Below are 6591 nucleotides of genomic sequence, written 5' to 3'. Positions count from 1 at the left end.
GGAGCAAAATTAACTGTGAGGACTATTTGTTGTTTGTGAAAAATGGATAGAATTTTCACCAAATCCCATATTTTCCCAAATCACGGTCAAAATACACACACATATATATATTTTTACCCTTCTATTAAATTTAATAGGTAATAAAAAGATATTTCCAAAACCGAATCTGTAAATCTTCCACCCCAATGTGCCAACAAAAATGAAACGATGCCTTTGAAACTGGGTTTATCTAATATTGCCCATATAAGTGTTCCAGAGTGACACACATTTCATTTATAATGCCTCATTGCCATACTAAGGAAATACACTTGCAGTACAATAGCACATTCCACCCCCCACCCCCCCGCCCCCGCCCCCAATATATCTGAAACACCACCCGCGTCTTCCGTTAATTGTGGATAAGCAGATTAAGAACATAAACTCATAGCAATACTAATTTGAATAAATAAATAAGTATTACCTCTAACATTCCCAGTGCTTTTTTTATAAAAATATATTAAATGTTGTATTCAAATGATACCATAGCAGATAATTATCCTATTGATTATTCCATTATAAAACAGCAGAAATACGCCGAGCCTCTAACTGTGATATCTGAACGGCTGCACCACAAACAAAGACTACAAGTACAAACTACCCTTTCCTTAGGCAGATGTTTATGGACCCGAGATGTGTGACCTGTCGGGTACGCGCACTACCAAAGACACGTACGCGCAACATCGCTGCTCCCCTCCTGCAAAGATGGGTCTCCAAGCTTACAGTCAGAGACTCCAGCTGTCACTCATCGATATCCGCGTTCAGCTAATGTCAGACTGCATGTGGAAAACGGCGAAGGCTCCGTTCCCGATAAATACGAGACAAGGACACCGCTGGATGGAGGTGGACCTCCAGTGATCAACAGATCAGCAACTCCGCTGTTCACTCCCCCTGTGAGGACAAGACGAGGGACCCGAAAGACAACGCTGGAGCCAAATGGCACATGTGAGCCGCTGACGTATTTATTAGCAAATTCTCGAGCCGGTCATAGTGATATGGACAAACTAGCGCTGAAGATTTGGTTTTAAAAAGCCGATACAGCTGTTATCAGAGCTGGTGTGGGTTCGGTTCTTGTCAAGATGACCAGACTATTGTTTAGCATCGCTGTAATGGAATGGGCCCGCAGGAATTTTGGCACCGGTTTTACGCAACAGACCACATAGTTGAATCGACGTAGCTCGACCGAAGACAGAATAGCGTGGCTGGCATGGACAAAGACTGCTTACACATCTCGTAGTGATGCTCTGAGACTAAATTGAAACACAATAGTGAAACATCCTGCTGGTTCCTCCCGAGAAGTGGAGCTGATAATCAACGGCGGGATTCAAGTTTGGACCTCACCAAGTCCAAAACGACCTTTCCCTCCCAAAAAACGGATCTTCTTATATCTTAAAGCATCCTCACAGACTCGCATAGCGGTAAGAATACGCCTGTTAATTGCTGTAATAGTGTTACAGTGTCCCTCCTTTGTTCCTAATGGGGCTAATTTAACCCAGCGGGCACCCTGCTATGGTTGCTTGGGGGGTCATAGACGCACCATTTGGCACCATAACGCACAGAAGACGGTTTCAGCTTTGCGTTTCATTTCTGTTGGACCGAATCTCCTCTGTTGTTTGGCATGTGTAACAGAGTGGTCAAGGCCAAGCTGTGAGCAACAAGAAATCAACTTCTTTGTACAAGTGTGCTTTGGGGAAGGAGCTGCAAAGGACACGTCAAATTAATATAAACTGTCAATTCAGAGACACATATCCGCACAACAGAAAACAAATATAGGTTAAAAATCCACGCTGTGTATGCTTTGAGAAACAAAACCAAATCCATTTATTCTCGAATCATATCAGCATGTAGATGATGTAGAGGGCGGTGCAGGGATTCTCCTCAGGGTTTCGTTAAATCCCGCAGGAGCTTTTGAGATTAGTTGAATCGCATGCAGATTCTTTAATGGCTTTATTGGTAAAATCTTTGTTTTGTATAATTAATGAATTGATTTCACAAGTATTGGACGTATATGTATAGCTTTTAGGAGGTTTGCACTGATTTAAATTTATGAATAGAATTTTGGCAACATTTGAATTATTTAAATTAGACCAAAAATGTTATCTGCATCAGTAAAGCTCATTATAATTCAGGTTTATTTCTTATGAAATGTGCTTAAACTAAAAGAATATAACAATAAGGTTGTTCATACCATTCCAGATGTAAATAACTGTGTATTAAAAATATTTTTTTTAATATAAAAAAATCAATTCAAATCTGAATATAAAGACAGCAAATTAAAAAATAAATAAATAACTAAAAGCACTCCCCAGGTTTTTGTGAGTGTCTTTATCCATGGTGCTCCATACCTACATATATTCGCTGATTCAGGGATTATTTCATAAATCCAGAAGTCAATATATCAAAAGTAACATTCCCACCACTTAAAGCTGAGAAGCAGCCAGCACCCAGCATTATTCACCATGATGAGAAACCCTTTCATTGTGCTGGACGTCTTTGAATTATACCACATTGGTTTCTCTGTCGAGCATTTGTCAATGCCATACGAGCAGTGTCTCACATATGAGCCTCCATAATGAGTTTCTCCCCCTGTGCTTCAGAAAATCCTTGCTATATGTGCAGCTATTGTGATGGATTTGGGATATTGCCAGTGAAAGAGCTTAGGGCTAGTGAGTGATGCTTACTTTGCACATAACATATGGATGCTATGTATTTATTTTGAATTTATTCCTTGGTAGGATTCCAAGAGCAACATATCAACCTCCATTTGCCCTCCATTCTTTGTTCTATATTTCCATCAAGTAAATGCAGTTTTGGCATTTCACAGCCTTGCATACTATAGATTTAATTAACATTTTCTGCATGTGAAACTACTCTGCGAGGCAGTCCATCTGTGCTGTCGGATTCTCCTCCCACCTTTTTACCCTTGTACCCCACTGGAGACCATTATTTAACTCTCACTGTGCATTGGGGGTGGAACCTACGCCAGTATGGGAGGAAGGGAAGGGAAGTCCACCCCTGTGCACTCCAGCACTGCGAGAAAGATGAGGAGCACATTCTCTTTGGCAGCAAGAAAATGCCCCATCAGTTAGTATCATGATGAATGTGTTACTGTCCTCTTTTTATATTGAATACAATGCTTTTTTGCATTATTTCACCCCTGGGGACACTAAAGAAACTCATGACCTGGCAGATATAAGTGATAAATTGTGCATGGATGTTTACTAAATGACCAGAAGATGTCCCAGAAAAGTTGGAGATATGTTACATAGCCTCTTAGGTGTCTGGTAAGTTGATTTATCCAATCGATCAAAGCAAAAAAAAAAAAAAAAAAAGAAGTAAGAAAGAAGAAAAGTGCTGAGCCTTTACAGTAATCCCCCCAAAAATGTAACTTTAAGTCAAGTCCAGAAGAGACAAACAAAAGAAAAGAAAAAGACCAAGCAGGCTATCCGCTCTGCTGAAAAAGCATGTGATGATTTCCAAATCGCAAGATCAAAGCTTGAAATTTAGAGTGTACACTGCAGAATGTCACGTGCCTGAAATGAAAGAAATGCACTAGTTATTGAGGACGTGTTAAGCTTAAGCTTTGATTATATATGCATTAATATATATATATTTGAATGTATCTGTACAAATATGTACATATGTAAGCAGCATTTTACCTTTGTAGCTGGTGGACGTGGGGCTATATTCCTAAATGCTTTAAAGCTGCACATTTTAAAAGCTCCATGTGTAAAAAATGAAAAAGTTAATACATGTTATTAGTCGGGTTGTTTCAGTTGAATGAGTCTATTCCTGTTGCTTGGCTCAGGACCAAGCCACAGGATACACTGTATTAAATGTTCATGTATAGATTTCATTATGGCTTACTATGAATGGTCAGTACTGCAGTATAATGTAGAATGCATTAGCATTGTCTTCTTTCAATTTACACTTAAAATTTAGTATGATGCTCCTTAATTAAAATGAAGATGCATTCAAGTTTCTTGAGCCTTTGTACGACTTTTGAAGACAACAATATTTTGCATAGTTTGAGGGTCAAAGTATAAGCACAGCTCAATGGCGGAGAAGTCAATAATAATTTTTTTCGGATTTAAAATATAATCTTTGATGGCAATAATACTACACAAGAGTGGAAATGTAAGAAAAGTTGTCAATTGGTTGCTTGAATCATAAAGAAGTGAAATATGTTTGCTTCCGAAAGTCTACAAACAATGATCTTATGTTCAGAGCCATCGATTAATTGTAATTGTATGATTCATTATCTGTTTTGTAAATTTTCACAATGTATTTTTATTCTATGAAACAGGTTAAAAATTAGTAAAACATTTTTTCTTGTATTAAGTTATTTTGCATTAGTTTGATGCTCCTGCCCATTTTAGGTTTGACACCACAGTATTACATACTACAGTATTACAGTGTATTTTGTTAGGCACCCAAGATAACAGCAACAATGAAGCCCTGCAACTCTTCAAATGTAAATAATAGCAGTAAAGAATCATTTTTTAGTAGTTTTAAAGTTTTTAAAGTTTTAAAACCATGAAATTCCTCTTTTAGTTTCCACCATTGAAAACTGCCTTAATCTCTAAAATATATTATGTGTATCAAATTATCTACCTTTGTGCTGTTATTCGAACGTTATTTTACGATAATCACTTGCAACTAAATCAACCTTCTGCAATTACCATAATTGTCAGCTGAAATATCTGCGGGATGTGTTTAAGTCAATTACATGCTTTATGGCAGCTATCTTGAATAAATGAAGTAATTCACTTCCTGCTTTTCCCAGTTCTTTCCTTCAGAATGTGTGATATGGAGCCAGTACAGTAAGAGCTAAATTTTATGCTTTCAGCCACTTCTTCAAAAAAACCTATCCCTACTTGCATATTAGAAGCAGGTGTTGTGCAGCACAAAACCGTCAGTCGTCAAAACATGCAATGTTACTGGAACCTCAAAGAAAAATGTTTGAGTGACGAGGGAGTGCAGTGTTGTAGATAAAGTGGGAAAAATGTAGAGATGTTGGGAGATTCTTCGCCACTGCAGCGTCTCCTAACTGGCTTTGCCCAACATGAAACATCAAGGTATTATGTCTATATCGTGTTTAGCAGACGTGAGCACACAGGCAGGCTTAATCCTCAGAGTGCAGCACACTGAGGGAAAAGTGTCTTTATGCCTGCCAACTAGTCTGGATTCCCTCTGCTTCACACTGTGTACTCTGCTCTGCAATTTCTGGTTGCCAGTTCCTGTAAATCACTTTAAAGTAAGAGCAGAAGGAAGGTAGCTTGCTCTCTTTGTAATTACCGAGCGTTTAGAATTTTAAGAAGTCACCAAATGCAAATGATAGATAGAGCAGAATGTGCGTTGTGCTGCATTACTTCCATGTTTGCTCTATAAATGCACATTTGTACGTTGTTCATAATTTGGCTGTCTTTGGTAGTACAGTTGGGATCTAATTTACGGATTTGCATGATGTGGTGGAAATGTTTCTGCAATGAGCAAATGATTCTGGGAGAATAGTTTCATTTAGAAGATTTAGTGAAAATATTGAAATTTGTTTCACAACACTGATATAAAAATAACTGGTAACTAACTGCGTCTGGTCTCTTAAGATAACTTTGAAGACTTTAATATGTTTTGCAAATACTTTTCGTTAAGCTAAACTAAACAGATTTTGACCTTCACGTGCTTCCCAAATTAAGTAAGTTCAGTGGTGAGATTATTATAGTTTGATGTGTGCATGTGAGTGCAGTTGAGCATGCTCTGTGTCCTGCGTGCCTGATATTTAAGGGGAGACCTTAAATATTGGGCATCAAAGAGTAGGGGAGGGTTGTGCATGCTCTCTGTGACTCAGGATGACTCCTCTGGAAAACGAGCCCTGGAGTCGGCCCTGACCCCTCGCAGTTGTGTCGGTGCACGTGTCGCCGTGATGCCACAGCAGATCTCCGAATCTTTAGCTAAAAACAGGCGATGGGGAGTGTCTGATTTTGTCTAACAAAGGGAATCCTGAACACCAGGATTTTTGTGTCATCCTAGTTGTATTGCTGCAGCATGTCGTAGTCGTGCAATACACGTGTCCAGATCGCAAAGTCCCTGCAATGCAGTAGTGCTGTGTACTTTGATTTAAAACTGCAGTGTTGCGTTTCACAGATATAATTCTATGACACACTCTTTCCCTGTAGAGTTTGATTAATATGTTGATTAGTAAACAGGAAATTAAGTAGCAACAATTTTCATAAGTGGGCATTAATTCTAACTGTAGAATAACAAACTTAATTTATAATGCAATTTCCCAATAAAGCTGCAAAGTGCTTCACAGAAAGAAAGTAAACACTTACAAAAACAACAAACAAGAGCAAAAAATAATATTAAAATATATATGCCATAAATCAAACATCTATAAAGCCCTCTTAATAAAAGAATTTTTAAAGTAGAATCTTTCAGGGAAATAAAGTTGCCATTCTGCTCTTAATTGGCAGACTGAAAACCAGCAGAATACTTTTAAAGATTAAGATAAATGCCCAGGTGGATAAGAGGTTAGTAGGTCTATGATATATTCGG

At 38.2% G+C, this 6591-nt stretch overlaps 1 protein-coding gene across 2 annotated transcripts in view; it reads left to right on the top strand.

The window, feature by feature from the left end:
* Window positions 1–696: 696 nt before the first annotated feature.
* gjc1 (gap junction protein gamma 1) overlaps window positions 697–6591 on the top strand; it is a 47362-nt gene continuing 41467 nt past the window's right edge. For both annotated transcript variants that reach the window (XM_084925347.1, XM_084925349.1), the window contains exon 1: window positions 697–1454. The gene's annotated coding sequence lies outside the window, so the exon portion shown is untranslated. The remainder of the gene's footprint in view (window positions 1455–6591) is intronic.

Source organism: Perissodus microlepis, chromosome 4 (assembly GCF_051167445.1).
Source record: "Perissodus microlepis isolate ML-2025 ecotype Zambia chromosome 4, ASM5116744v1, whole genome shotgun sequence".
Classification (NCBI taxonomy): Eukaryota; Metazoa; Chordata; class Actinopteri; order Cichliformes; family Cichlidae; genus Perissodus; species Perissodus microlepis.
Note: the sequence above shows the minus strand (reverse complement) of the source record. Positions and strands in the feature narration are given on the sequence as shown.